Below are 14,644 nucleotides of genomic sequence, written 5' to 3'. Positions count from 1 at the left end.
GATAGTGTTTAAATAAAAGGGCTTATCCCGCAAGACAAACATTTTTCAGGAATAACAAAAATTAAATTTTAACACATTATTATTAGTTACTGTACCTTAAATGAAGAAATGTAAACATAATTGTCGAAAAACATATCTTTATTTTTTGTAATTAAATTTTAATTTACAACAGTAATTAGAGCAAAAAAGTCACATTTAAAGAAATGGGGTTAAGCCCTTTTACCTGATCTGCATCGATATAATATTTTTGAACAAGTGTAAAAGTCACATTTTTATGATAATTATACGTAAGTAATTTAGAAAACTTTACTATATAAAACATTCTTCTTCGCGGAAGTTGCACCGACGAAAATGTCGAAATAAATTTCATTTGCATAATATAACATTATAGATTAAGACAAAATCATTTACATGATATCTATCCTATTACCAGTTTCCCACTAATAATAATCATTGGCACCTTCCGCGTGGAAGGTTTAGGTTCTTTAAGTCCGTTCCCTTCTCTTTGGGGATTGGGAATATGCAGTAGAAATTCACTAATATGGGGTTGTTGAGCATGTTGTTAGCATGGCTGAAATTCACCTCTTAAAACAGCACAAGGTAAGACGAATGCAGGCTGTAACTGTACAAAAAGGATGAACCTCTCTTACTATGTCCAGAATTGAATCGGGTCCGCTGGATTTTATAGCCAAATACGATACTCCAAGATTCACGGAAAATTACTTTATACAATTTTATCAATACATATTGCTAATACTTTATTATATTGAATTATTTCCACACCAAATACCAAGTTCATATTTAGACTTATGTTTTACTTCATTTATGGTAACGAGCTTCAAATTAGTTGAGATGTCAAACAGGAAAGTTGATTTTATTCTACGAAATGTAGATAAAGCAATTGTTATAATGTAAACAAAGAAATGTTATTGATCAGCTATAGGTCATCATGATACAACCTTGAAAGAAATTCTCAATAATGATGATGATGGTGATAATAATAATAATAATAATAATAATAATAATAATAATAATAATAATAATAATAATAATAATAATTAAAAGCCTGCAATGAAAGTGACCTCTTTAAATTTTGCAAAACGTTAAATTAAATATCAATCAATTTGATAGACCATTTTTAGATGAAGAGTATTATTATTTAAAAATTGTATTAAGATCTGAATATCACTATACTGAAAATATATTAGGAATAGCCTATTACAGAATAATAATAATAATAATAATAATAATAATAATAATAATAATAATAATAATAATCATCATGATCATAATCATTTTACGAGTTATGCTTTTGGCCTTGATACTTGATCCAAACATTTGTTATTTACTATAAAAGTGATCCATATTGAAATCTGTGTAAAATACGTTGATTCAGATATTGTCTCCTACATACTTCACTTTAATTTAAATGTCATATTAGTCTTAAGAAAATTATTAAATTTTTCTAATGGAACTAATTATAGACTAATAATATGTATAACCAAATGACCTTGAAAATTAGAATCTATTATTATTATTATTATTATTATTATTATTATTATTATTATTATTATTATTATTATTATTATTGTAGTAATTTACTATTCTTACTTGGAAGTATGTGTAGAAAATTAAACATTTATGGATTTGGATACTAAAATTAATATCTTCCTGGACTAAATGTAGATGAATAATAATAATAATAATAATAATAATAATAATAATAATAATAATAATAATCCGTGGCGCTACAGTATTTTAAGGACCAGGAGCGACCAGCCGGCTGCTGCCCCCACGTCCACATGCCGAAACAGAGGTGGACGATCATCCAACCAGAATGGAGGTATCGTGTGGTTAGCATGATGATCTCCCCGAGTCGTTATAGTTGGCTTTCGTAATCGGAAATGTAGATGAAAAATCAATAAATATTTTCAATAGCCCTACATGTAATGTAAGCGAGCACCCTTACACATCTAAGAATAATGTACTAAACTCAATATATTTTATACAATAACTACAGATTGACAATCTTGAAAGATTTGCACTGCATTAAAATAATAATTTTTCATTCTAATATATTTTTTTATTTTTAAGTTTCAATCAACAAATTTCACTACATTTTGAATATTGGATGTCTTTATATAGTTATTAAATGCAACTTTAAATAAAGAATTTCTTGGACTAGCAACAAATGAAAAATCTTGATAATTCACACGGCATAATATTGCACTGTAATGGAAGTAAGTACGGAAACAATATATTCAGGGATTTATAGAAATTTGTTTTTTAAATATCAGCAAATTTCATGGAATATATAAGCTTACATTAAATAATACTGAAAGATTCGCACTGAATAATAATAATAATAATAATAATAATAATAATAATAATAATAATAATAATAATAATAATACTTACTTACTGGCTTTTAAGGAACCCGGAGGTTCATTGCCGCCCTCACATAAGGCCGCCATTGGTCCCTATCCTGAGCAAGATTAATCCAGTCTCTACCATCATATCCCACCTCCCTCAAATCCATTTTAATATTATCTTCCCACCTACGTCTCGGCCTCCCCAAAGGTCTTTTTCCCTCCGGCCTCCCAACTAACACTCTATATGCATTTCTGGATTCACCCATACGTGCTACATGCCCTGCCCATCTCAAACGTCTGGATTTTATGTTCCTAATTATGTCAGGTGAAGTATACAATGCGTGCAGCTCTGCGTTGTGTAACTTTCTCCATTCTCCTGTAACTTCATCCCTCTTAGCCCCAAATATTTTCCTAAGAACCTTATCCTGAAACACCCTTAATCTCTCTTCCTCTCTCAAAGTGAGAGTCCAAGTTTCACAACCATACAGAACAACCGGTAATATAACTATTTTATAAATTCTAACTTTCAGATTCTTTGACAGAAGACTAGATGACAAAAGCTTCTCAACCGAATAATAACACGCATTTCCCATATTTATTCTGCGTTTAATTTCCTCCCGAGTGTCATTTATATTTGTTGCTGTTGCTCCAAGAAATTTGAATTTTTCCACCTCTTCGAAGGATAAATCTCCAATTTTTATATTTCCATTTTGTACAATATTCTGGTCTCGCGACATAAACATATACTTTGTCTTTTCGGGATTTACTTCCAACCCTATTGCTTTACTTGCTTCAACTAGAATTTCCGCGTTTTCCCTAATCGTTTGTGGATTTTCTCCTAACATATTCACGTCATCCGCCTTTCTGTTAGGTTTCGTATAATAATAATAATAATAATAATAATAATAATAATAATAATAATAATAATAATAATAATAATAATAATAATAATAAATAATGGCATCGTTAAATGTAAAAAAGAATTTTAGAGTTACATATACATTTTAAATTTAGTATTAAACATCAACTTATTTTATGAATTAGCTATAGCTAGACAAATAACTTTGAAATATTTACACTTGATTTTACATCCTAAAAATCTATTAGGCCTACATTTTATTATAAGCAACAATAAATTTTAAGGACTAGGTACAAATGAACAACCTTGAAAGCTTCAAACTGCACAGTAACAACAGGATATCCTTATAGGCTATCGGAAATTGATACGGAAGAATGCAAAAAACGAAACTGACCTTAGTAAACGTTAATGTTATCGAACGATCCAGTCTTCAGCTGTTCCGGCGGCACTTACAGCGTTGTTATCACAAATACTAAGAAACCACGACTCACTGTTCATAAACACCTGACGCTGCTCATTGCATGCAGGTCACGGAGGAACTGAATTCATCTTCTCCGCCACAATCTTGTAATATACCGACTGAACTCTTCTGTGTAAACGATTTTCTAATAATGGAACTATAATGCTTCGAGGGGAAGCTCAAAGACAATAGTGTGTTTATTTTGGTTTTTCTTCCCCCTCGAGTTCTGATTTGTCGGCCGCTCCTCCTTCCTCACCACAACGCGGCACTTCTGGTCGTCCGCCCGGCCGGCACGCGGCGCTTGTCAGCCAGACCCAATCCCTCGCCCGTCCGCTCCCTTTCTCTGCATATGCTTCAGCGTTCTGGCCTCAATTTGCTTGTACGTACCCAGTAATGAACCAACCAACGAAGTCATCTTCTGGTTGATCAACGGACCGAACCAGTTTTTAATTCCTAAAGCACGGAGAGGGGAAGCAAACCAGAGCGTTTTATGAGTTTTTGTTGCCCTCTTCTTCTTTGTACTCGTCATAATTATCCGCGTCTTCTTGTCTTTACACATTCTCTTGCTCTAAGAATAACCTATTTCTTCTACCCTTAAAATATCAGTGTTCCACTTTCTATATCACACACACTTCCACTACGAAATGACTAACCAACTAACAAACCATCTATACTTTACAAAAACTCTTATCTGTAACTTTTCAAATTATTATTATTAATACTGGATCTGTCTATAACATTAACGTTTACTAAGGTCAGTTTCGTTTACTGCATTTCTGCAATTCTCCTATATTTGAAGGGTTCAGACCCATAGTGGGCCAAGCGCCATTTACTAAAACCGTAGAAAACAAGGGTTAAAATGAAGTTATTACCATAATTCAATGGAAACACATAGAATAGTAATATGCGTTACAAGCGCGGTATGTTGAAGTTTTCATGTTCGAGGAAAAGTTTGAAAAAGCGAAACGTAGTTGAGCTTTTTTAATTTCCGAGAATTGAAAGAAAACATACCGCTCGTGTATCGTACATTATTTTGTGCGAAGATCGTTTATTACATACCTGAAAGACGAATTTCTAATTAGTTGCAATGAAATCTCCATCTTGGTTTCTGTTCAGTGACGGCAAATTTGCAAAACAAAAATATCTATCTTCAACATTGTTGCTTTAAAATGTTTTCTGTGTTTACTATACTCCAGCAGGCCGTGATATACATCTGTCTTCCCCCCCCCCCAGTCTATGATGAGTCTGGAATCTTGTTGATTTTTTCACGGCTTCCTTAATGTTACTTGCATCACGAATGCAATAACTTTAGTGGAGTTGTGGAGTTTATTTAATTTTTGCAAATATTTAAAAACAATAATTAACAGTGCAATTTAGGTGAAATTGCAGTGGTAAGTTTCCAATTTATAATTATTACTATATTGAACGTCTCTAAAAATAATATGTTAAAAGCCTAAAGCAGTAAAATGAATATGTCACTTAAGCGGTAAGAATAGGGAAATTGTCTGTGTGTTATGTTGGGAATACTGAATGTAGAATTTTAGACTTTCCGCGGATTGGTTTTGTGCGGAAACCAAGCAAATACGCACGATCTCGCACAAAATAATATAAAGTGTACACATTCAAACTAATGTCAATCTTCATTAAACTACGGTATTCACTTAACTTTAAGGGTTAAAGTTCCATTTTTAATAAATGGCGCTTGGCCCACTATGGCTCTGAACCCTAATTTATTTTCGATATAAGGATATTCTGTTATTACTGTTCTGCATTTGAATCTTTCAAGGTTGTTCATCTGTACCTAGTCCATAAAATTTATTGGTGTTTATAATGAAATTTAATGAACTTTAAGGGCGTTAAAATCTTTCAAGGTTATTTGCCTAGTTTATAAAATCTGTGGTGTTTGGTCAGAACATGGTAACTCCAAAAAAACTGTTTTGAGATACAAGCATTTTTATTTTTACTTTTCCTTTAAAAATCAGAATTCTAGTTTACATACAAATGTGAAAGAAAATAATATAGATTAGGGCACTGCTTCATTATATGCACATACTCATGCTTTTCTGTAGCTTCTATGTAGCCTACTCGTTAAGTGTAGATTAATTGTAAAAATTTGTAAGAATTGTAATTATAATATTGTAAAATTTTGACTTGTTCCACATCTTAAAGCTTCATTGCTAATGTAAGATCTATGGAATATAATAAATGAAATGAAAAATGAAAATGCCATCTTTGAGGATAGAACTACACTCTTGAGAGAATACCGGTAGCTTTCAAAACACTCCATAATTATTTTACTAACAAATAGGCCTTCAACTGGTCAGTATATTGTAGTTTTGGCCTCCTTTCTTAAATTATTTTTTTTTTCCGTGGCGCTACAGCCCGTGAAGGGCCTAGACCGACCAGCCGGCTGTTGGCCTCACGCCCACATGCCGAAGCAGGGGTGGACGATCATCCAACCAGAATGGAGGTATCGTGTGGTTAGCACGATGATCCCCCAGCCGTAAATTATTTTATAGCTATCATTATTAACTTAAACTCCAATTTATTATTATTATTATTATTATTATTATTATTATTATTATTATTATTTTACTAATTGCGGGTACTTGTCTGTTCGCCATTCACTCATATGAAGCCAATTGCTTAGATCAATTTACCGCAGAGACGTTGCCCAGGGTGAGCCACAAGAGACTGGACTACGCTACACCCGGGATAAGATGAGATGAGAGATGATCGGGATTTCACAAGGGAACCGAAACTCCCGGAGAAACTATTTGTCAACTGGACCACTAGCATTCCCAACACGTTATAAATCGGGACTTCACCGGAGACCGAATCTGAGTCCACAGGATTATAAGTTTAGCGTTCTAGCCATCAGACCACCGTGGCAACTCTTTAAAAATTACTGATCCACATATTCGTGGATTAGCAAGTAGAATTTTTTAGCTTTATTTGAAAGTATTATTTCAGTATCTATTATTCAGAGAGCTATCTGATCAGAAAACTGAACATGTGCAGGTGCAAAAAGTTCCTTACATATTTCTCATTTTTGGGAATGGAATGAAATTTGCGACTTCTAAATATCTATTGCTCACAGGAACAAAATTTTGGAAATATTCATAATTTTTTTCCTCCATTACTGTATCTTGTACAATAATAAAAATTGGTATGTGTAAAACACTGTCCTTCCGCTATATGAAAAAAAATAACATTTTTACTGTTAAAAAAAACCATTTATATATTTTTTTCAAAATTCAAAATGGTGGCAGTTCACTGTGCAGTGATGAAGCGTTTCCCTCATAACTCAAAAACTATCCAACATTCTGTGATGAAATTTTTTGCGTGTATTTATGCATGTCATATCTACAATATGATGCAAAAATCACTTCTCTACCTTTGATACATAGATAAAAAATAAATAAACTTAAAAAATGGTCGAATATCAGTCGTTTCTTCTAACACAAAATAAAAAAAAAATATGATTTATTAAGGAATGTAGTTGAAAGAGCATGATATTGTAAACATGAGTTTCAGTAATAAAATAAAAGCGAGAGAACATGAAAACGTTAAAACGTTTATTGAGTTATAAGGGAAACGCTTTATCACTGCACAGTGAACTGCCACCATTTTTAATTTTAAAAAAATATATATAAATATTTTTTTTAACCGTAAAGACATTTTTTCATATAACAGTAGGACAGTGTTTTTTTACACATACCAATTTTTATTATTCTGCAAGATACAGTAATGGAGGAAAAAAATGTTTAATATTTCCAAAAATGTTACTGCTGTTAAGCTGTACCTAACCCCATAAGTTAAGCGTATTTTCAAACCCACACCGGCTGACTACACTAAGGTTCGCTGCGTACCCGGATTTTGAGATGGCAACCCCATTCGTCTCTAGGCCAGCTCCCTCCGTGCGTCTCCAGCCGGCGTTCGGGGAATGCTAAGGAATGACGACAAAATGGAGGAATGTTGAAGGAATGATGTGGATGCCTAATATAGGGGAACGAGAGAATCCAGAGAAAAAACCCCAAATGCGATCTTGTCCGCCACAGGTGTCACTATGGATTTTCCAATGAAAATTCCCAGGCCTAACCGGGATTCGAACCCTGAGTGACAGGCTAAAGATCTGATCACTCAACCATCACAGGGGGCTCAAATTTTAGGGACTAGTATTCAATAAAAGACCAGTTGTCACCTATGCCTGTGAAACTTGGGTATTGAAAGAATCAATCAAACAAAAATTGTTAATTTTTGAAAGGAGGATTTTAAGAACAATCTTTGGATCCTCCAAGGATAGAGATGGCAACTGGAGAATAAAAACTAACAAGGAACTAAATGATTTAATACACAATCAAAATATAATAAATTTCATCAGGGCTATGAGGTTAAGTTTATTTGGCCATGTTAAAAGAATGGAAGACCAGAGGCTAGTGAAAGGTATATATAAATGGAAACCCCTGCGAACTAGAGCAGCGGGTAGATCGAAAAGCAGCTGGGAAGATGATATTGTGAATGATTAGAGGAAGTTAAGAATCAAGGATTGGATGATGGTCGTACAGAATAGAAGTTCCTGGAAAAAAATTGTTGAGAAGGCCAAGACATTCAATTTTGAAATTGTAGTGCCTTGAGAAGAAGAAGAAGAAGAAGAAGAAGAAGAAGAAGAAGAAGAAGAAGAAGAAGAAGAAGAAGAAGAAAAAGAAGAAGAAGAAGAAAAAGAAGAAGAAGAAGAAGAAAGAGAAGAAGAAGCCTTCAATAAAAATTTTACGAATATGACACGCAAAATAAATGTGCTCAATAAACTTTCGTATTCAAGACAAAAAAGTTCAAATACTGAACTTTGTGTATGATACAGTACATCTATATAGTGAGAAGTGTTTGTTTACTATGTTTCTTTGACGAAGCCTTGCACGTCTTTACATACAACAGTATTTTGAGTGAGACAGATTACAGCTCACGTAACTAGCAACAAGCTCTCCTGCTAGAATCCGACTGTCTTGCTAGTTTTTTTACATTTTCATTCTTAACTTTTCTTTCACTTTAACTACACCTGCGATGACTGAGTGGTCAAACCTCCAGCCTGTCACGCAGGCGGCCCGGGTTCGAGTCAAGGTCAGGTCTGGGATTGTTCATTGAAAAATCCATAGTGACACAAGAGCGCACAAGGTCGCAGTTTGGGGTTTCCTCTGGATTCTCCCGTTTTTCCCCATATTAGACATCTACATAATTCCCTTAACATTTCTCCATTTCGTCATCATTCCATAGCATTCCCCGATCGCCGGCTGGCGACTCACGAAAAGGGACGAGGGTGGTTGCCTGCTCGAAACCTCGATACGCAGCGAACCTTAGTGTAGTCAGCCGGTGTGGGTTTGGGAATGCGCATAGCTTGAGGGTTAGCGCAATAAATCGTAACAAGCCATAGTGCCCCCTTCCCGTAAATTCTATTCCATTCTCTTTAACTTGTGTTTTGTCTTTTGTAAACACTATTTGATAAACTCTTGTGTTATGTATGTGTGTATATACACGGAATAAAGGCCCATATATATAAACCTATATGCGATCGTGTATGTGCTTGTGTATTGTGTACTCAGGAGCGGATGTATTCGTTCTGCATTCTGTCTATCAAGTATTTCAATCAACTGATTTTCTGTCAACACCATTTATTCATTTTTAAGTTTATTTGTGTATAATACAAAAACACGAAGACAAGCGCGATTGTGTTTTTTTTCAAATGAATAAATAAAAAAATAAAAAAATAAATAAATACATATATAAATAAATAAACAAATAAAGAACTAAATAAATAAATAAATAAATAAATAAATAAATAAATAAATAAATAAGTAAATTAGTGAGTGAGTAAATACGTGACTGAGTGAATGAATGAATGAATGAATGAATGAATGGATGGATGGATGAATGAACGAATGAATAAATAAATAAATAAATAAAATAAATTACTACGTAAGTGAATAAATGAATAAAATATGTTATACTTATTTTGACCCTTAGATACTTAATACAGTTTGAACAAAATACGTCCAATAGTTTAGGAAAAATGTCTGTACACAGGTAGATAGAAAGGCAGACAGCATCAAGGATACTGGAGACTTTTATTCCTGCGAAAATATTGAAATAGACTTTTTGCAGCATTAAAATACTGTTTCTAATGAGAAAGTAAAAGTGAGATGGTAATACAAACTGTAGATTACAAAATCCATCTTCAAAAATAAATGAACAAACAAACAAAGCAAACAAGCAAGGAAACAAACAAACAAATAAACAAATCTGCATTTGAGTGGTAGTCTTTCATCATACTGTTGATGATGCAAATTCTCCAGATCTTCTGCAGATAACTTTCAGCCCACAAATTCAGACCAAAAAGTAATTTCAAGTATTTAAATTGAGCAGTTAGTAGGACTTGCCTTAGCAGTGGTATTGGTATCTATCAGGCGGAATGAGGTCATTCATTTGCGCCATAGTCCAAGTAGGCTTTTTCTGCACTAGTTACGGAATGAATTTCATGCAGATTTTGCTACTCGGCTAAGCCGGTTCCACCATCAGTCGCACCACACAAATCAAATCTGAATATCACATTGCTGGTGGTAATCTGTCTTATCTAAGTAATTCACTCAAGTCGTTAAGTTCCCTCCAGGGAGAGAATGTTGTGCCCTTGTCCGTGGCTTCGATTCCTCTCTGAGAACTATGGGTCCATAACCCCCACCACTGCCACCTACCAACTTTTGAACAAATCACGAGGAACACTCGCCTTGGCGGACGGCCGATCCGATGTCGGAAAAACATAGTGGGTACCCTGTTTTTTGAAACGGAGACAATGAAAGGGAAATTGTGAAATGTAGAGGAAAAAGCCACAAGTAGCCCTACAACTCCGCCATCACCGGTATTTGAACTCGGGTCCACGGTCGTCGTAAGCCAACGCTGTACCAACTAAACTAAGAAGGTAGCAGAACTAGTTCTTTCTTGGAATTTTAATTAGATTCTTTAAGTACCTGCAATATTTAATAGTTCTCTAGCATTCTTTATGTTCTCTAATAACGCGGTTCCTGGCAACTTAAATAACATGTTTACAGTATAAGACATCAAATAAGGGGTTCATTTCCTGTTAATGGCATTTCCATGACTATCCATGAGTTACTTTAGAACTCTGAATCCTTCCATGTCACTGCACAGATGTTACGTCTTAATTTGAATTAGGCCTATATTCAGCCAGGTTCATGAGTAACTCAAAACATAGCGGTCTACCATGACAATTTCCCATCGTAACATTCAAATTGCTTGGTCAGATCATGTTAAAATGATGTAAAACAAATAGGCCATTTTTATTATTGCACAAAAAGCTCTTAAAACTGTATAATTAAATAATTGTGTCTTTTTTTCTTAGTTGGCTATTTAACGCCGCTGTATCAAGTACTTAGTTATTTAGCGTCAATGGGATTGGTGATATCGAGATGGTATTTGGCTAGATGAGGCCGAGGATTCGCCATACAGTACCTGTCATTCGCTTTAGAGTTGGAGAAAACCTCTGCAAAAATCCTATCAACTAATCAGCCCAACTGGGAATCGAACCTACTCCCGAGCGTAACTCCGGATCGTCAGGCAAGTGCCTCAACCGACTGAGCTACGGAAGTGGCTAAATAATTGTGTCAGGATGTCATAAAAAAAGAATAAGAAATTTTTATTGCTGTTCAAAAATCTCTCAAAACTGCTTGACCAAATCATCTTAAAAAGATATTATACTTGTGGAAAAGAATGGGATATTCTCATTAATGTAGGCCTACAAAAATCTCTCAAACTGCTTGACCAAATCATCTTACAAAGATATTATACTTGTGGAAAAGATCTCATTATTGTAGGCCTACAAAAATCTCTCAAAACTGCTTGACGAAATTATCTTACAAAGATACTATACTTGTGGAAAAAAATAGGGCATTCTCATTAATGTAAGCCTACAAAAATCTCTCAAACCTGATTGGTCAAATCATCTTACAAAGATATTACACTTGTGGAAAAAAATAGGGCATTCTCATTATTGTAAGCCTACAAAAATCTCTCAAACCTGATTGACCAAATCATCTTACAAAGATAATACACTTGTGGAAAAAAATAGGGCATTCTCATTAATGTAAGCCTACAAAAATCTCTTAAAACTGCTTGACCAAATCATCTTACAAAGATATTACACTTGTGGAAAAAAATAGGGCATTCTCATTATTGTAAGCCTACAAAAATCTCTCAAACCTGATTGACCAAATCATCTTACAAATATATTATACTTGTGGAAAAGAATGAGATATTCTCATTATTGTAAGGCTACAAGAATCTCTCAAAACTGATTGACCAAATCATCTTACAAAGATATTATACTTGTGGAAAAAAACAGGGCATTCTCATTATTGTAAGCCTACAAAAATCTCTCAAACCTGATTGATGAAATCATCTTACAAAGATATCATACTTGTGGAAAAGAATGAGATATTCTCATTATTGTAAGGCTACAAGAATCTCTCAAAACTGATTGACCAAATCATCTTACAAAGATATTATACTTGTGGAAAAAAAACAGGATATTCTCATTATTGTAAGCCTACAAAAATCTCTCAAAACTGATTGATCAAATCATCTTACAAGAATGTCATACTAACGAATAGGCCACTTCGGTAAAAGCTCTGGAAACTGGTGAATTCATCTTACATGCATGTCATACAGACATTGTTATTACAAAAAGACAATCTGTTAAAATGAGATTAATGTTAAGGCTTGCTGAATAATGTACTTAGAGTAGTGAAATAACTTTTGCAACAATGTATAGATGCACTGCGCCAAGAGATCTACAAAACGACAGAAGAGAGTTGAGGTATGGAAGCTACAAAAACCAGAGTTATTATGGAACAGGCTTGTCTGGATTACATTCTCTTGCAAATTCCAGATTCTGCTTCGGGTTTCAACTAACTGGAAGGTCGCTAACTGTAAGGCATGTATGCTGGTATATTTGTGTACTTAACGGAAAGTTTAAATTCTGTCTGTAATTAGCAATATGCCCTTCAGGAATTTTTATAGTTGCAATGCTTATGTATTATTAATATACACACACATAGAAGCTTCATTGCTTTATATACAAACATTAATATCGAAGTTTTACCGCTATGTGGTAGGTAAGATCGCGGTTTCGAATGTAGTCTGATACATGGATGTGTGTCTATTGTTGTCTTACGTGAAGAACCCATGTTATGGAAAAACTACGTCAGGATCTCACCGTATACATAATATATCTAGTGTTACACCAAAGAAGTCGAAAAATGTATTTCAAGCAAGTTATTATTATTATTATTATTATTATTATTATTATTATTATTATTATTATTATTATTATTATTATCTCATTTTTTTCTCAACTTTATTCTCAGTTTTATTTATGTACCGTATGTTTTTTTTATTTAAGATATCATTTTATTTATTTTTGCACCTTTGTATCTATTGTTTGTGTATTGTGCTGAACTATAATTGGCCTCTGGCTGTTGTTCAGCACACAAATATTATAAATAAATAAATAAATACAAATATTATCAATAAATAAATAAATAGATAGATAGATAGATAGATAGATAGATAGATAGATAGATAGATAGATAGATAGATAGGTAGGTAGGTAGGTAGGTAGGTAGGTAGGTAGGTAGGTAGGTAGGTAGATAGATAGATAGATAGATAGATAGATAGATAGATAGATAGATAGATAGATAGATAGATAGATAGATAGATAGATAGATAGATAGATAAATAAATAAATAAATTAAATAAATTAAAATAAATAAATTAATTAAATTACAATAAATAAATAAATAAAATAAGTAAATAATAATAATAAGAATAATAATACTAATTATTATTATTATTATTATTATTATTATTATTATTATTATTATTATTATTATTATTATTTTATTTCTTTCATACTAAAGAAATTATTATTTCCATGTATTTAAAGAAATCTTATTTCATATGTTTAATTAGGAGTAAAACAGTACTATTGTCGTTCACTCTCTTGAAACAGCTCTTACTTCGAGAATTGGCTTCGACGCCATACCTCTACCGTCAATCTTGTGGCCTGCAGAGCTGCCAACTGTCTCTGGACTCTTACGTATGCTCACAATGTAAGTCTAAATTTAAAAATTGTATTCAAAATAAAAATGTTATAGTAAATTGATTAATAATTTCAGTAATACCTTAAAATGACAGATTGCTTTGCACATAATGCTTGTTTAAATAGCTACAGTTCAAATTATGTAAACTTGTTTGCTAAAGATAATTTAAAGTTTAGGCCTAAGCAAAATAAAGGGAGCTAAATAAAAAAGTTCATAAGGCTAACGGCTTCAAAGCTGGATATCTGGTTCTAATGAGTGCACTGATTCCAGATTAACATGGAGGCAGGGAGATAAAACTCTACCAGCCATCACATTTCAATCTGGCTGCTCCCCTAGTTAGTTCATTAGCTCGTCATGAGATTACCTGATATTCGCCTTTTAATTAGGAAAAATCTTGGAAACACCCAACAAGATAATCAACCGAAACGAGAGGAAGGGAAGGGAATAACTTATTCTTCAATGACTACAATAACAATGAATAAACCCAAGTTACTCACACTATATGAGTATACATAGATACAAAAACATTATGCTGAAATGAGTGCATTGCAGTGAACTATGTATTTGATTCAGAGTTTTATGAATAAACAAAATAAAATTGTATCTCTAAATGTTTTTTTTTTCTTTTTTGTTTCGCAGTAATTTAAGAAATCTTTCCTATAGTACATTGTCGATAACCCGAATGGCGTAGTAAATAGGCTAGAATATGTAATTCTTCAATGACAATGGTGAAGCAACTGAAATAATTCACACTGTATACACAACCATGAATTAATACATTTTCTCA

General features: G+C 33.2%; 1 protein-coding gene across 4 annotated transcripts in view; it reads right to left on the bottom strand.

The window, feature by feature from the left end:
- The window catches only part of LOC138703147 (dehydrogenase/reductase SDR family member 11-like), a 143,469-nt gene that overhangs the window by 13,690 nt on the left and 115,135 nt on the right, over positions 1-14,644 (bottom strand). The window contains exon 1 of one of the 4 annotated variants that reach the window (XM_069830789.1): positions 3,626-4,051. The exons of the other annotated variants lie outside the window; for them this stretch is intronic. The gene's annotated coding sequence lies outside the window, so the exon portion shown is untranslated. Of the gene's footprint in view, positions 1-3,625; positions 4,052-14,644 lie in introns of those variants that run through there. 4 annotated transcript variants of the gene reach the window in all.

The sequence above is a fragment of the Periplaneta americana genome, chromosome 7, assembly GCF_040183065.1.
Source record: "Periplaneta americana isolate PAMFEO1 chromosome 7, P.americana_PAMFEO1_priV1, whole genome shotgun sequence".
NCBI classification, from domain to species: domain Eukaryota; kingdom Metazoa; phylum Arthropoda; class Insecta; order Blattodea; family Blattidae; genus Periplaneta; species Periplaneta americana.
The sequence above is the reverse complement of the archived record's forward strand: the minus strand, read 5'-3'. Positions and strand labels throughout refer to the sequence as shown.